This window comes from Synchiropus splendidus, chromosome 8, assembly GCF_027744825.2.
Source record: "Synchiropus splendidus isolate RoL2022-P1 chromosome 8, RoL_Sspl_1.0, whole genome shotgun sequence".
Taxonomy (NCBI): Eukaryota; Metazoa; Chordata; class Actinopteri; order Syngnathiformes; family Callionymidae; genus Synchiropus; species Synchiropus splendidus.
In genome coordinates this window covers 23,826,135-23,843,219 of record NC_071341.1, presented here as the reverse complement: position 1 = coordinate 23,843,219, position 17,085 = coordinate 23,826,135, and the positions used below count along the sequence as shown (strand labels likewise).

Genomic DNA, 17,085 nt, shown 5'->3' with positions numbered 1-17,085 from the left:
TAATGTGCGCGGCATCTCTCTTGACACCACCAGATAATCATATTCATTTTTTACTCCCTGTATCTGGGTCGGAGTGGTCCTCCGTTCAAATGTTCGCTCAAGGACAAATGGAGTCCTGAACCGAAAGGTCAAAAAAATGAAGAAAAAATGGCGAGGCAGGGAGGGAATCACTTCTACTAGTACAAATACTCTGCACATTTTTAAGATGAGAGTATGTTGACCAAGCAGAGCACGCAAACAAAAGATTGACTGACTAGGAAACATGTAAGGGCTGTCAAGTCCTTGTATTATTAATCTAGAGATTAATGTTGAAAAACAGAAACCACACATTTGTAGAAAAAAAAATACAGTTGACAAGCCAATTGGATTTTGTTAGGGAGACATGGATGCTGGAGCTACGACGCGTCTGAAGTCGCTCCTAAAGTGCGAATGACTATATACGTGAAAATGTAAATAAACACAATATAGAACTGCCCGAAAGAAACAATGGTTGGATGATAAACCAAACTGGGACCCACAGAAGCAAACTTTAACACTGAAGTACACTTTTTTGACAGCGAGTACATTGAGGTCTCTCTATCCAAGGGTGTTGGGATTAATTCCAACCTGGCCGCAGGGAAGCCAAGCTCACCTGAGGAACTTTTCAAAACACAGAGATGAGAAGGTACAGAGAGGAGGAAGGATGTTCAGGAAGAGAGAGCAAACCAGAATGCAATATATTCAAGGACATGCCGAGTCCCCAAAGCCGGACCTAATAAAGCCCCATGGAGGTCAACTGTGACAAGTGCAATACGTTAGCCTGAGACATCATACATTTATGCTGTCATCATATTCTCCCGGCCACTTCCCCACCTCTGGGAATTTCAGTTCCAAAGCCAACTTTCACTTCCTGTTTCAAACTAGAGGATGCTGCTTATTCATGAAAGCTCAACCTTCAGAAGCAGCAAGTTCTTGGTCGGAGGTGTCCCCAGAGGCCTTCAACACCAGCAACGGGCCGCTTCATTGTTCATCCACATGTGAAGCTGCGGTGCTCCGTCAGGAATCTGGGTCCCAGGAAGACACGGGACGGTGCAACACAATGGGCAGCAAGCGAGAGATTTCCATGGCTAACAGCATCGGACATTCAACAATGTGTGCGGAGGCCCCGGGGGGACCTGCCATGGTAAACACTGTGTACTTAAGCGTCATGCTGCAACACCTTCTGATTCAAGTGGGTGTGTAAATGTCCCACCACGCACCCTGCAGTCAGTGTAAACAAGACAAAGGCGGTGTTTTTGTCGTGGCTGTTCTAACAAGAGACTCTTGGGAATCTCAACTGACGTATGTGAGCGGCGGATAAGGTGAAGGACGGAGGAATCGAGCCGGACGCGGCGCTGCCTCGAGGCTCGGACGGGGCTCTCAGGACTGGCCTGGCTGCTGTGTAAACAGGGGCGAGGAGATAGGAAACGCACGGCGGGGACAATCAAGTGCTGACCCTGAACAGTCGGCGTGCCGGAGACGGTGAGAGAGGGAAGGAGTGAAACCTCAGCGGCCCTCACTAACACGCTCCCCACACCTGGAGACCTGTCAGTTGATTCAGTGCCGGGCGAGTTAATAACACAGTTGGCTGGGCAGTGAAAATAGCCCACCTGTCTGTACACAGCTAATAGATAGCCGCGCGGCAGCCTCCACTCTGTATGTTTAATTCTGCCGGGGCTGATCTTATCCATGGGCCGCGATACGCTGCCCACAAATGTGGCGATTCTCATGGTGGCCCCTCTAACCGCTTTAACCTGCTCTCGTTCCAAATATCTAATTTGGTAGTAGGATGAGGTGTCACTGCACTGGCAGGTTCCACAGTACTGTCTGTTTTGGAGCGCCATTTAAGACGGTTGACACAACAGGGAAATTAGATGTGTTGACAGGCTGAGCCAGGAAAAGATGGGCTTCATTTGTCTTCCACTGAGAACAAAACGCATCCTGAAAGAAACTAAGTTTTTTAAATGTATTTTATATATATATATGTTTTTTATTAGTAATGTTCTGATGAGGCTTCATGACACAGTGTCCCCATTTCCAGAGTCCACTAGATGGCGCTCTCTGCTCATAAATGTTTAGAATTCAACAACCATTTCAATGAAACCTCACCTGAGTTTTAAACCAACAGCGCCACCTACTGAGCTCTAGGAATAAGGTCACTGTGTCATGAAGCCTCATCAGCCCATCAGTTTTTATGTTATCGATCACAATTCTGTCAGTGGCTGCATTTGGCCAATGACGTCGACGTGCTGCTGGAAACTATCAATTGAAGTTTGCTGCAGGTGTCAGAAAAAAAGAATGGGTTGATTTTACACTGTCAAGAGGCAACAATTCAGTTGCTGAAATGGTGCCATCCGCCAAGCAATGGAAAGACATAAAACTAGTGATGGGTTGATGAGGCTTCATGAGACACTGCCCCGGTTTTCTGAGCCCAATAGATTGCGCTATCTGTTCAAAAATCTTTGGGTTTGAACCACCATTTCAATGAAGCCTCACCTCATTTTTAAACCAACAGCGCCACCTGCTGAGCTCATGAGGACACTGTTTCATGAAGCCTCATCTGCCCATCACTAGTTAAAACCAACTATATCTGAGAGAGAATTGTAGTTGATGTGAAGAACACAAAGTTCCACTCATTCTCAGATCATTCACAGGACCAGTTACTTTATCTCTCCATACATCCTTTCAATGAACCTGAACACTTCTGTAACTAACTATGAAGAGCTATTGCGTCTTTACTATGGCTTCTACTCATACTGCTGAAAGGCACTTAAATAATGAACAAATAAATTCCCTCACACTGCGACCAGTAAAGTCTTATTCTTATTCTTACCAGGGCGACCAACACATATACTTCTCCATTCAGTAGTAATCTGTAATGACAGACCATAAAATAAATGAAAAATGTTTTGCCAATTCAAAAAGCCCCTCTAATAAAATGCCTCTTAAATTCAAACATTCCACTGACATCTACTCTCCACCTGCGCTTCTATGACACATCCAACCTAAATGGTTTAGTCAGGCCATTTTGGGTGAATTAGCCAGTAGGCTACACGCCATGCCGCCGCTCCCGGTGAAGACCCGGGTAAATTAGCCAATAAAATGTGTCAGTGATTTACAAACAAAACAGCAGGTACAGCCACACAGGCAGAGGGGGCGAGAAAAAAGAAGCTAATGAAGGCAGGTGTGCAACTGCGCGCACGCACAAACATGCTAGCGCTGCCTCACAGGTGGGCGCACATCAGGCATCTGTACTGCCAGAGGGGCTGCTGGAGGCAGCGATGACAACTGTGGGCAACTGCGCCAAGCAGTTGAAATGGCAGAGAGCCTGACAACAGCTGGGTCGGGGGTGGGGGGGAGGCGAAGGACTTGCCAAACCCTTCATGGTGAGCCATGATCAAAGATGGGACATAATAGAGAGGGATGGGAGTAAAGGGTGCCATGGGAGCAGAGTGTGTATCAGGCATGGAGCACAGCCTCGGAACGGATACCTTCTAACACCCAGTGGAGAAATGAAATTGGACTTTTTTACTATGTTTTTCATCTATTTGAGAGCAAATTATCTGCACACATAGTCAACCGGTGCTTTGAATGAGAAGTAACATGTGAGGAACCCCATTCTTTGTTTCCTTTCCAATTCACTTGGGATACTGAAAGATGAACGGGCAAAAGGCACGAGTGTGTCGGAGGTGAGCACCAGCACCAGAAGGTGGGACTCCGACCTGCACAACGGAATTAACAGATGGGCCTCAGAGTCTGAAGACAGATGGATGGAGACCTCCGAAGTACCGTCGACAGTACAGAAGACGAGGTCGGTTGCCAGGAATCCAGTGATACGAAGATGATCTGGTGATTCTCGGTCGACCAAACAGGTGAGGAAGGGGGGAGTACAGGGGGAGGTGAGGGAGGCCAGACTCACTGCAGAGTGGCAACGGTGGAGGATGGACAGACCACTTCTTTGGGAGAATTAGTAGCTCAGACCTTTTCAGATCCTGAAATGAAACTGACTTTTAGAAAATGCCTTGAGTACAAGTCATTTAAAAAGCCGTGACAGTGTGACTGAGGGGCAACGGCTGTAATGTTTTCAGTCTCCGCCGAGAGGGAAATCATTCATTCTGGTGTTTCAGCAGGAAACCTTTGTTTGAAAGCATAATACCAGATATCAGAAGCTATTTTGGTGCATCTTCGTCCAGCCTCGTGTCGACTGGAGACAGGCTCACAAAGAGAGGCAAATAAACTGACACCCTGGATGAAAGAAATGGAGCTTGAGGTCCATTTGCCTCGTGGGCTTCTAACGGTGGGAGTGGTTACTAGTTGTAGCAGCAGAGATCTGAGGAGTCATGCAGGAGTGTATTGATCAAACATGTCTCTAAAATAATTGGGCAGATTCCATTGAATGATTTATGAACAAGTAATAATGTTTTCGCTGCAACCGCTGACTGGGAGCCTGAGGAGAGGTGCATGGGAGTGATGCGCAAAGACCTTTGGCTTTCAGTGCAGACTCCAGATACAGTCAGTGTTTTAGTCACCTGTGAGAAGAGTGTCTCAGCGGTCAGACGGAGACAAAACACAGGCATGACAGCGCATGGCTCTTTTTTTTATTCATTCCATTTCCGTTACCATCCATTCTGTGGTGACCATGTATTAAGCTGGTAGATGATTTATTTACTACTTGTTTCAATATAATAATAATAATAATAAATTATTGTCATATTTTAAGGTGGTAGATGATTTGTAGATTTATTCCTTTTTTCAAGATAATGAGTTATTATTATAACTTAAGGTGGTAAATGATTTATAGATTTATTCTTTTTTCAAGATAATAATAAGTTATTATTATAACTTAAGGTGGTAGATGATTTATAGATTTATTCCGTTTTTCAAGATAATAATGATTATGAAAAAAGAAAATGAAAGAATGGATTTTAAAAAACTGTAATAATTCATAATTTATTATTATTATTTTACTCCATCCAAAGCTGCTTGGTGCTTGTAGAAGAGGCAGCATTTGAGGTGTGAAACTCAAGAGGCCCCATCATTGAACCCTGGGCAGCACCAAATCTGGACATCTCAATGTGTTCAGTTTTGGAAAAGTGAGGTCAAACAAGTTTAGGAAGACCACCAGTTAGGCTCATTGATGTGTGATATGGCTAAGGCGGATGTCTCCGGTAGGTTCAGGTGGCATGGCTGACTAGCGACCCCAGGGGGAAGACAAAGATGGAGTGCAGCCCTCAGATGAAGACAAGAAAGTCTGCTTTCTAAAGGCGCGAGTTGAGATACACCGTAACCGTCTTACATCATAAAAGGTCGACTGCTCACGTGTCGGATAAATAATGCATTGTGATATAAAAAGAATTTGATATTTAGAGGAGTCAACTTTCTTCAGCTGCTGCCGTTATAAACCTCTCATCTCATGGTGAGTTCAAAGTTGGCAACAGAACAATGAACTGATGCTTGAAAATACTCGCCAAACGTGATCGTGAGTAGAACATTTCCATACGAGGGTGTGTAAACATGTCTCATTACTTTGTGCACCTTGTCAAGCCTGAACTCACTTTTTCTCCTTGTTGGTGGTGGAGGTGGATGTAACTGACCGTGTTTGAAAACAGATTTAAAGAACGCGAGGGATAGAAAATCAACGTGGCTGACTGAAGGAGAGCACGCTCACATTTTGTCGCTCAGTCATCAAGGCAACGTCTCCAGGATTGTCTCATTCTAAGGTCTTAATATGGATGGTCACCAGAGAAGAACAATCCTCTGGTGTCAACCTGCTGCAGGACAAGGCCCTGCATCTCAGAGGGAAATCAATGGAACTCCACCAACATCATTCTCATGTTGCTGCGTTTGAGCTCCAGCCTCCTAGTTTCTGTAAAAGTCTATGTTTTGTGTATGTGCTCGAGGTGAGTGAGACAGAAAACCAGAGACGAGGGTTCTGTCGTGGGGACACATCCAACTCTGAACAGCAGGTGGGAAGTGACATAAAATCACCTGAAAAGTGAAAGGATTTCATCGTTTTTATGGACGTCATTTCATAAGCCAACACTGTTTTGCTTGTTTTGATGAAGACTAGAAAGCGATGAAAACACACGGAGGCCGGCATCAAACGACGGGATCAGTGAACGTAATAGGTGTAAATCTGAAGACACTCTGACAGAGAGGAAGCAGAAAGAAAAGACATTCCTGGCAAACACCTGGTGCTTTTTTGTCAACTGTCTTTGATAGTGGAGGACGAAGGCTTTCAGCGGCGACAGATGTATTTCCGATGCGGCGCATGTATGACATAAGGAATATGATATGACAGGGATTCCTTTTTTCACTCCAGTATTTCTGTATGAGCCACGCGCTACTACAAGTTTAACATAACCAGACTTTTGTTTTCCGAACAAAAGCTCCCTGTGGAACTGCTTATCATATACAGCATCAAGTGAAAGCTGTTGCTATAGTGACGGTGAAAGAAAAATGGCCGAACCTGAGTGCGACTCAGGAGGAGGAGATAAAAGAGGTTGGGGAAGTGAGAGTGATTCGAGCAAGGTTCAGGCCGACATGGTGATAATAACAGGTTTTGAGGGAACGACTTGGACTGGAACCTGCAGATCCAGTGGATGTGCCAGGACGTCTCAGAGATTTAATGACCTGCCAAGCGACACGCGCCTCTGCGGCGTCTCAGAAACGGCCACGCTGGCTCACACGGCCGAAACTGTTCTTTAGAAACTTAGAATAAATCCTTGAAGATGTTCAGCATCCATCACCACTGATCAAATCATCTTCTCCAACTCGCCTTAAAAGCTGTGCTGGGTCCACAAAGCCTGGTGCCGACAGTAACGGATGAGCGGAGAAGATCTTCAGCACCAGAAAAACCACCGCCTCCAGAGAGCAGCAGTTAAGAGGAGCCAACGTGCTCAGAATGAAAGTGCTGGTAAGAGAGTTAAATACTGTGTCTCGGTCTAAATAACAACTCATCGGAATGAAGTGCATCTGATGCAGTGTGCACGCAGACGGCGTGTTGGTGACGGACGCTTGGTTTGCAGGTGATACGATGATGATGATGATGAGGTCTTGAAGGTTTAGCCTTGAGGAATTCTGGAGAAGATTTTCCCTGCGCAGCTGACTCACTCTGTGATACAGAATCCACTGGCCAATCCCTTCTTCTCAGCTGTTGGCAACAGGACCCAGATCAAATGCACCAACGCCTACTGTACCAAGTTACAATGCCAGGACCCACTGGACTACTTGGATGGAAATGTCTGCTTTTTTTTACTCGCACTGACTGCTCTGTCGACAAAACGGATCATGGCTCAAAATCCCAGCTGATCCATCAGTATCAGTCACTTGCTTTTTGGTTTTTGAAGGTCACACTGAAGCACATGTTTAAAGGAGGCACACAAACATTCTGAATGTGTTGGACTCGTGCTGGGAGGCTCGCCAGGCGTACGATAGTGATGCAGCCCTCTGAACCATGTGTGATCATTGGTCCTCTGAAATATCAGGCACAAAGCTGGAGACGCTCTTCCTGTGACCCCTGAGGGCAGAAGGTTGCCTTTCTTTCACGATTCAGCCGAACATAGTCGGCCACCGAATGTTGGCTGCATCCCGACTGGACACAGGTATATCCATCTCAGAAAGACTTTCAATGGGAAGGGGAATGTTTGTGTGATATTTCGATGTGCGGGACACAGTTGAGCAGCTCTGCCAAATCTCACAAAGCCATCAGCTCCACGTGAACTGAAGCACCAACACCTGAGGCATTTAGCATGATGTGGTTGGATCTCTGCGCTGTGTCATCCTGACGCCAACGTGCAATCAGTTCAACAGACTTAATGACTAGAAAACAAGCAGGTAGAACCAGGCACTTGTGATGGTTCTTCCTCAGCGGTGGACGTCTTCATCTGAAGACACGGCAGCAAACAGCAACGTCCTCCCTGCAGATTACTATTCATTTGTTTGTAGTTGCAGCAGCCATTGTCTTGAGTGACAGTGATCACTTCAGGAGAATGAGAGGCCTGTGGCTGGAATGGAGCAATACACACACATGTATTGCTGTCCCTGTGGGGACATTGTGAGGTTTCTCATGGCCATCACCCTTTCCCCAGCCTCTCCCATTAAACCTAACCATCCAAAACACATGGCTGCCCTGAACCAGGACTCTGAACCAAAGTGGAACCCAGTTATAATGACACAGCTATTTTGAAGTCTTCATCATTAAATTGAGGTTTGGACCTGTGGGGACCGGTAAAATGTCCCCATGAAGACATAGGCTGTGTCCCATGTCTCCCCTAATACTAGCACTTGGTTCTGAGCTCCCTCCTCTATGAAGCTCCCTCCACTGTGAAGCTCCCTCCACTGTGATGCTCCCTCCACTGTGATGCTCCCTCCTCTATGAAGCTCCCTCCACTGTGAAGCTCCCTCCACTGTGATGCTCCCTCCTCTATGAAGCTCCCTCCACTGTGAAGCTCCCTCCACTGTGAAGCTCCCTCCACTGTGAAGCTCCCTCCACTGTGAAGCTCCCTCCACTGTGAAGCTCCCTCCACTGTGAAGCTCCCTCCACTATGAAGCTCCCTCCACTGTGAAGCTCCCTCCACTATGAAGCTCCCTCCACTGTGATGCTCCCTCCACTATGAAGCTCCCTCCACTATGACGCTCCCTCCACTATGACGCTCCCTCCACTATGAAGCTCCCTCCACTGTGAAGCTCCCTCTGACGACCAAGTGAAGTGACTGACGTCCCTCAGAACTGGGACGACACTTGATGAGGTCACGTGTAAAGACGGTGTGTCATTTGCTGCCGTGCTGTGTCTTGTTTCCTGCATATACAGACGTTTTGGAAATGACAGCTCCAACGTTTCTGCAACCTCTTGCATCGGCACTGATCATCTCACTTGGTTTGGTGAACCTACGGAGAAGAAATGGGCGGAGGCTATACTGCGGTGATAGATAGAGGTTAGAGGTGTGAGGATGCTAACGTTAGCCTGGATGCTAGCCCACTGGTGTTTGTTCAGTAGAAATCCAAACCTACTGTTGAACATCCATGTTGTATTGTTGATGTTGTGGGACACGGCGGAGCATTTGGCTCGCTGACGTGTGACACCAGAGAAAGTCAACAAAGGGAAGAGTGGTCCTGGCTACATGTCCCTGTTGTCCTGACCAACATTGTTGTGAAATCACGTCCTTTGGTCTCCTGGACATCTCTCCACACTTCATCTTCCCACTTGGTGTCAAGTCAGCTCCAGAGCTCCCTGGGTTTGAAGGCATCATGTGATCAAGTGGTGAACGGCCAGTGAGGAGGAGTGGGACACACCACACTGACGTGTGAACAAGCAAAACCCAGTGTTAGAAATGGGACACAGCCATCGGGTCCCCACGAGGATAGTGTTTTGTCAAGTATTGGTCCCCAAGAGGCAAGCACACACACACACACACAGACAACACATATATATACAGAGGTAGCTGCTACTGTTTCCCTTTATCAGATCCTTGAATAATTGATGTGTGGCGCTGAAGAGCAGAGTAATTGCACAGCATCACTCCTGTGTGTCAGCGCTGCCATTAACTAAACGATCAGTGGCAGCCTCTGCCCTGGTAATTAAAACCTGAGAGATGAATCATTAACTCTCACCCCTTCAGTCAACGCCTCAGGTGCACAACCACCTCGCCACCGCCCTTCTCTTCCCCTCGTTTTTCTCATTCAAATCTCACTACATTATTTCCCCACTGTTAATGGACTGGTTGAAATATGCACTGATGCAAGGACACGGACGCGAGAGAGCTGCGCTTACAAGGTGAATGGTGTTAAAGAAGCTCACCGCAGCTTGGGAAAGAATGTGCTGAGTCGGCTTGTTTTACCAACACTGGCTTTTACTGAACCAGTCCAAGATCTGCTGTCAGAAATGAGCAGTACAATGAAGCGAACCTGGGGAAGCTAAGCTAACTGGAGCTCACTGGAGGACGATACCGTAAGGCTTGTTTCTCCAATGATTTGGGATGGGCACACTTTTGGTCATGTGACTGACAGGTCAATCCCCTGCCTGAACACAAAACATGGCGGACGCCTGCTGTATTTTGCTCAAAAACGCTCTACTTTAAGATCATTTGCGGCTTTTGTTTAGTTTCGATCACATTTCTAGTAACAAAAGTACTGTCAATTTTCATACTATCCACTCGGTTTATGATCCTCAGTTTTTTCGTTTTGAGCCGGACGGTTTCATCTCCCTCAATGAAATTTTAGAGATGTATGTATGATGACGATAGACATCGTATGATAACCTTGTCAGAGCTTAAAAAGTAAACACGCTAACCAAAGGTTAATCCCCATGATACACTTTACCACAGTTCCACAGTTCACAGCAACATGAGGTGAAAATATCGTCTCATTTTCTCCTGTATTTGTTTGATGGCACCATTACTCAGATCTTCTCCTGTTGCGCTGCATAAATCTGGATGTGAATGGGCCAAGCTCTGAGCCCAGCAGCGTGGCGTGCAAGAGTCCTGGCCTCCTTTTAGGCAGGACGCCCTGAACACGACCCATTTTTCCTGGACTGTTTTCCACGATGACTTTGCTGAATGTGATTTAAATAAATATTCGCTGACTCATGTCTTCCGAGTGCTTGTCCTCGCTGCAGCCATGTTCTCTCACAGTTATGATCTTGTCTTCGGGAGGCAAATACCCTGCACTCGAATGGGTCTTCATGCTGGAGTGGGCCGTCCCACAGCTGAAGGATATAATATCTGCCAATGCACTGCCAGCTTTCTATTACACACACACACACGTCACAGAGCACCATGCTAGCAGCTGGTTAGCTCAGTTGGAGAAACCAGCCACACACATTTGAACAATCCTCACTGAGCTTTATATTCTTTTTCCATTATTTGACAGTGTTCATAGAAAACTTTCGTCAATTACTTAGCTGTTTATTACAGATCTATACTGTAGAAAAAACCTGACTTGCCTAGTTTCACCTTTGTCAATATGTGCACTGGTTGATTTACTGTCTGCTTTTTAAGAAAGAACTGTCTTCTGAAGCAGGAGCTGTTCAGCCACTCATGTGACATCAAAAGCAAGAGTCCCTCTCCATCTTAATGTCATCGCTCCCCAACAACTGCTTACCTCACGGTGGGTTAAAACAGAACATGCTGGGTTTTTTTTAGAACAAAAATCTGAACATGACTTTGAGCTGAAGAGTCTGGAATATCGAGTCCATGTGAAAGGTCCCCAGCAGGACTTGTTGTTAACAGAAGTAATGTGCCACCATGACGCGCACAGAGCCGAGAGGAAGCAGAGAATTTCATTTTTCGAGCCGGAGAGTTTGAGATGAGTCATCTGACCTTAATCTACTGCTGTGAAATTAGCAGGAACAATAGTCAGCCAGCTCACAATAACCAGCATGTACTGTTGGTGCCAGTGCTCCTCACTCTGACAGCGAGGGACGGCAGTCGAGCTTCTGATGAGCCGTGTTGGAAGCCATAAACATGAAGCTTGGGATGGTACGGACCGAGCCTCAGACGTGTTTGAACAGCGGCAGCAGCAGCCTTTAAAGCGTCTCATCCATGGGACAAAGGGAGAATGAGTGAAAGCAGCCGGGCTGGTGACTGAAATACAGCTGATGTATGTGCTGCAACTTCAGGGCAGTGAGTACAAACATCTGAGAGTCGTGAGGCTAATGACTCGTGCAGCATATGGCAAAGTAATTAAAAGACGGAAGATTCATCAGCAAATCTCCTCTCACGGCTCCTCGGCTGGATATCCGCCCTGGATTCCTCCTCACACGGGCAAAACGGTTACTTTCCGCTTCACTGAGACGTACGTGTCAAGAGACAGCGTTCGGAGCTGTTTACACACTCGTGAGCCAGTTACAGTAACAGGTTTGCAGATCAAGACCTCGACACAATCTGGAGGGAATCACTGGTGGAACCCATCAGGCGCCGGGCCTGGCGTCAGGCGTGACTCCTGCTGGGATATGGAGACTGGAGGCAGACAAACTGAAGGACGTGAAACACGTGCTCTATGACAGTGGTTCTTAACCACAGGGCCGAGGCTCATGGTTGGGCTGTAAGCGCCCCCTCGAGGGCCAGAGAAAGTATTTTGTTTTACACCTCTGGGCTGTGAGACGCACTGTTTTAATACGTTAGCCACGTACGGTGGCAGTAGTGTGTCACTGAATTGACTTGACAGCTGTAAATCTGTGACAGTTACCAACCTGGTTCATGACAAGAAAAAATGATAAAGAAAGTGATGGTGACCCCAACAGTAAACACTGTTCATGAAAACACCTGTTGGATATAGCCTCTTTAGTTTATATTTTGAAAAAAAAACCCCAAAAGATTATTCTTGTTTCACAGTGTGTATACATTGTTTTAGTAGATTTATTTTACTCTCGTACAGTTTTTTCCAATTTTCTCAACAGTTTGCATCAGGTGTGTGTGTGTATATATATATATATATATATTAGGGCTGTCGACGTTAACGCGTTAATCTACGAGATTAATGTGACTGTGATTAACTAATTAAAATAATTTGACGGCGTTAACATAATTTATGTCACTGCGCATGCGCGACTCCTGACACCGAAGCCGGAAACTTTTGGACATCCGGGTCTTGGTTTTGCGTCTAATCTACTGCCGCTAACACCAGATTGGATGCGATGGAGAACGTTGGAAGAGGATGGAAGGTTTTTTTTTTCAAAACGCTGAGTGACGGAACAACAGACCGCTCTGAAGTTGTGTGCTCAATGTGTAAGTCTGAGTTCCGCTACCACCGTAGTACGTCCACGCTACGATATCATTCGAAAGCGAAACACCCAACCGAAAGCACCGCATCTTCTGCCAGCCGCCGGACAACGCTCCCCGAGTACAGTCGGTCAATCTCCAAACCTGTGAAAGAAAAAATCACGAATGCTTTGGCGGTTTGGGTTGCCGCGATTGTCGGCCAGTTAACATTGTGGAGGATGCTGATCTACCCTGCGCTGCTCACATTTTGCAACGGACAGTCACCGTCGCCCTAAAAGACTGCGGTTTTGAAAACGTCCTCGCTAAAAGTCGGAAAATAGTTGGACATTTCAAACACAGCCCATCAAATGCTCGTGATTTAAGAGCACAACAGACTGCACACGGACAGCAGGTTTCACTGTCAGGCCACACTGTCCAAAAGAAAAGAGCAGCATTGACTCCAGAAGATGTAAATAAGCTTGTGTGCCTCAGTAACTGGCTGCAAGAGAAGCAAAGTTAAGCCTAATTCAGTGAAGAAAGCAAAAGAGATTTTCCTAGTTTAAAGTGTTAAAGTTTAAGTGTTTTTGCACTATACCAATAACAATGTGAATGTTTAAGTTCATTTTGAGCACTTGATATACTGTTAGGTCACTTTATGGTCTTTTTGTGGCAATATAGTTGTTCATTGTTTGAGATACCAGTGGATGTGTTGTGATGGGTAAGCTGCGTCATTTCATAGAAGAAGCAGATTTGTCTGTTCTTGGTTTTCTTTAGTTTTATTTATTTATTTATTCAATTTTATTTTGATGTTTTTTGGCCATAGCATTGGTTTGTAAGCGAACAGCCCTTGTGATTTGTATTTGCCCTAATAAAAGAAAACTAAATAAAAAAAATTACAAATTACTTGACTGGTTTACTAATCTCTTTCAATCTACATATCTTAATAGTTTTGTGTTTGCCTGAATACACAGACTTTCAACCTTTAATCGCGATTAATCGCGATTAATTAATTAAGCAAATGAGATTAATTAGTTAATTTTTTTTAATCTATTGACAGCCCTAATATATATATATATATATATATATATATATATATATATATATATATATATATATATATATATATATATGTTTCTTTAGTAAATTTGATATGACTTGCACCTGCTTCTACTGCTGGTTGGACTTTTCTATGACAAATAAATATCTTTGCAATGATCACTTTGTTTCATTTCACAAGTTTCTGGTTGGTTTATGTGTCAGTAGATTACACACAGCTATTGATCACAAATGAAATCAGAGCAATGATTCAATTCTCGTCCTTGAATTGGACCTGGGCCCATTTGCTGCGAAAAGTCGGGCCCCTAGATCAATAAGGTTAAGAACCACTGCTCTATGACACGAGGCTCTCATCATACAGCAGCTACATCGATATACAGTTGCATCTGAAGACCTTCTGTTCTTGTGAACTAACAATCCTTGGTGTTCACGATAGCTTTTGTTGCAAAGCTACCATTGCCAATTGAATTTACAGCATTGAGAACCCTCCACTGAGAGAGAGTCAAGAGTGTCCAGACCTTTCTCCTGAGCTGCGTGGCCACACAGGTCGGCTTTTCCCTTGTATTTGTCTGCAGGGTTTGAAAGAAGCTGGGGCCATCGTGATAGATCACTATCGTGATGGACTACATCACAAAGAATATCCCTGGTATTAACAATGACAATGGCAAATATAGACCTCAATTATTTTGACACATTGAAAGGAACTCATCATTTGTGATGGACTTTAATGGATCTGACCCGGAGCTCGTAATTAAATTAAGAACACAGTTTAATCCCCAGCGACCTCCCTTTGTCTGATGGCTTAGCAAGAGTCTGTGAAAAGAGGAAACACTGAGGAAAAGGGGGAAATGTCTCTCGCGGGACACACATGGGTCTCCAAAGAAGTAAACGATTCACGCCCCCCATACTCTCCGCTGCCTATCATTTGTCTATAAATGATATGGTGGGTACTCTGGTTTCCTCCCACAGCCCAAAGACAGGCTCAATAGGTTAAATGGACACTCTGGTGTGTGTGATGTGTGATGGACTAGTGACCTGTTCGGGGTGTATTCCTGCCTCTTGACCCCTGGGAAAGGCTCCAGCATTGCCTGCTGTCATGGTCCCTCCCGCCATGCTTTTATTTTCTCAGTTACTTCCTGTTCCTGTTTGTGTGTGTTTTTGTCTGGCTTGACAATGAACCTCCACCTCGTAAGGAGAAGCTGAAGCTGGAGGTTGATGCAGCGCGAGATCATGAGTGTTTCTACATCGTGGTATGCATTGGACTTCTTGGCTTCCTGGCTTTCCATGTTTTTTGCCTGACATGACTTCATTCAAATGTATGCTGTCTTGATTCTTAGATCCTTGTCAGTCGTGACCGACCTGTTGTCAGTGTGTTTTTGGACCTTTTTTATTGCTCCCTGGTTTTTCTTCCTGAGTTATTTGTTTTGGACTTGGGTCACGTCCCATTTGTGTCGGCGCTGCCGTTTTTGTAACAAACTTTGTTTGTGCGTGTGTCAGCCTCTCGATACGTCCTGCTCTTGGGTTCTCCTCACTGTCTGAGCCGTCACACCCGCAACCCTGAGCAGGACTGAGCTGAAGATGTATGAGCTTCAGATGTTTCATTTCCATTGTGACGGTCCGTCAGCTAACACTACACTCCTCCCTGAGTGAAACCGTTATAGTTCAGTAAAGAAAATGAACAGAGATGGACTCCTCACTCAGTTTCTGTTTTCTTTGATCCAGCTATTTATAAACGAGGGAAGAAAAAAAAACCCACACACCGGTCCAGGTTTTGTCGGCAGCTCAGCCTCTCAGCAAACGCTGGAGACAGATGGACAACCTTGATAGTCTGAGCAGTAAAGATGGCACATTTCAGACTTAAAAAGGAAGGCCGTCCAGAATGATGATTCTTCACACCAGACTTGTTTAATGAAGAGCGTTTCTGCCCAAAAATGCCTGGAGAAGCATTAAATATAGAGCCACCTTCAGCTGCAAGGCCATTTTTTGAATGACTGATCAGGAGTGGCGGCCTTTGATATGCTGGAATTAAAATGGGCAGAAGCAGAAGGTCTTTGCCGACCGTAGGTGCACTGACCGGCCTCCTTCATCCATTAACATTCTCCGGCAGCAGGTGTGTTGGGGACGTGGTCAAATCTGAAGCCCGAATCATTTGTGGCTCACTCCTCCGGACCAACACCGCTGAAACATGCCTGAGATGCCAGCGTCTCCAGGCTCCATTCATGCAGCTCTGAGCGTAAATTTCAAGATTTAAATTGGACTCTCCGTGAGTTACTGTCACTCCCAAAATATGCTTGAAGCAAATAAACTTCTGCTGCTTCACTAACTTCTTCTCTGTCTCCCACCTCAGCACCACCTAATACCAAGGCCTCATGGATCAGACGCAGACTGGTTTTTCATTTGGAGCGAGACGCTGGACATGTTAAAGTTAGATGGTGACTCACAAACTACCATCTCAATGAGAGCAGATGGCAGCATCTTGTCGTGTTTGTGGTCAACACTCCCATGGTGTGACACTGGGAAAGTGGACTTTTGGGTCCTATGCTTATGCCGAGGCAGTTCTTCAATTCAAGCTTTGAATTGAAGCCGACGTTCCGCCTTCTGTGGCATATCCTGATGCCGTGGGCTGCGTGTCACTTGAAGGAACGACAGACTTTAGGGTTTGGTGAGGTGTCAATTGGTATTTAAAGCCCCTCAATCGGCCGTGCAGTTCAGTCACAGTGACTCTCAGATGGCACCGTCAGTGAGGAGGACAGTGACAGTGACGCTCTCCCCCTGCACTTCCCCAACGTCACTGTATTATGTCAGTGGAGTGAGGATGAGTTGCTGCGCTTCTTCTCCCGAGCAACAACACTTTTCCAGGAATGTGCACGTAGGTGTCCTTTTCATGTTCCCTCCATCAAGCATGTTTCCTACGAGTGTTTTGCGTGCATGACATCAAAGAGGCAGAAGAGGTAACTGCATAATTATCCATCAAAGATGTAACACACCCAAGCAAAACACAACCGCCATCAAAGAGCCTTTGTAAGATCAGATGGAGGGTGGCAGGATGCAGACAACAAAAGCACTTTCCCTGAGTCATTTACCTTCGTATTCCCAAAGAAGACACAAAACAAAAAAAGAGTCCCTGCTTTGGGATCTTGTCCATGAAAAATGCAGTTTTGATGAGTCAACCTTATTCGATTATTATCACTGAAACATATGTATCTTTGTTATATTCAGTGAATACACTCGAGATGGAGCGGATTTATTAAGCAGTATCGACTGATCTGGAGACAGTGCTGAAGGACGTGCTGCGGCACTTCCTGGTGGAAAT

The 17,085-nt window shown here is 45.6% G+C and overlaps 1 protein-coding gene across 5 annotated transcripts in view; it reads right to left on the bottom strand.

Annotated features, from left to right (window-relative positions):
• Positions 1-17,085, bottom strand: part of grik4 (glutamate receptor, ionotropic, kainate 4) — a 281,752-nt gene that overhangs the window by 147,659 nt on the left and 117,008 nt on the right. The window lies entirely within an intron of this gene.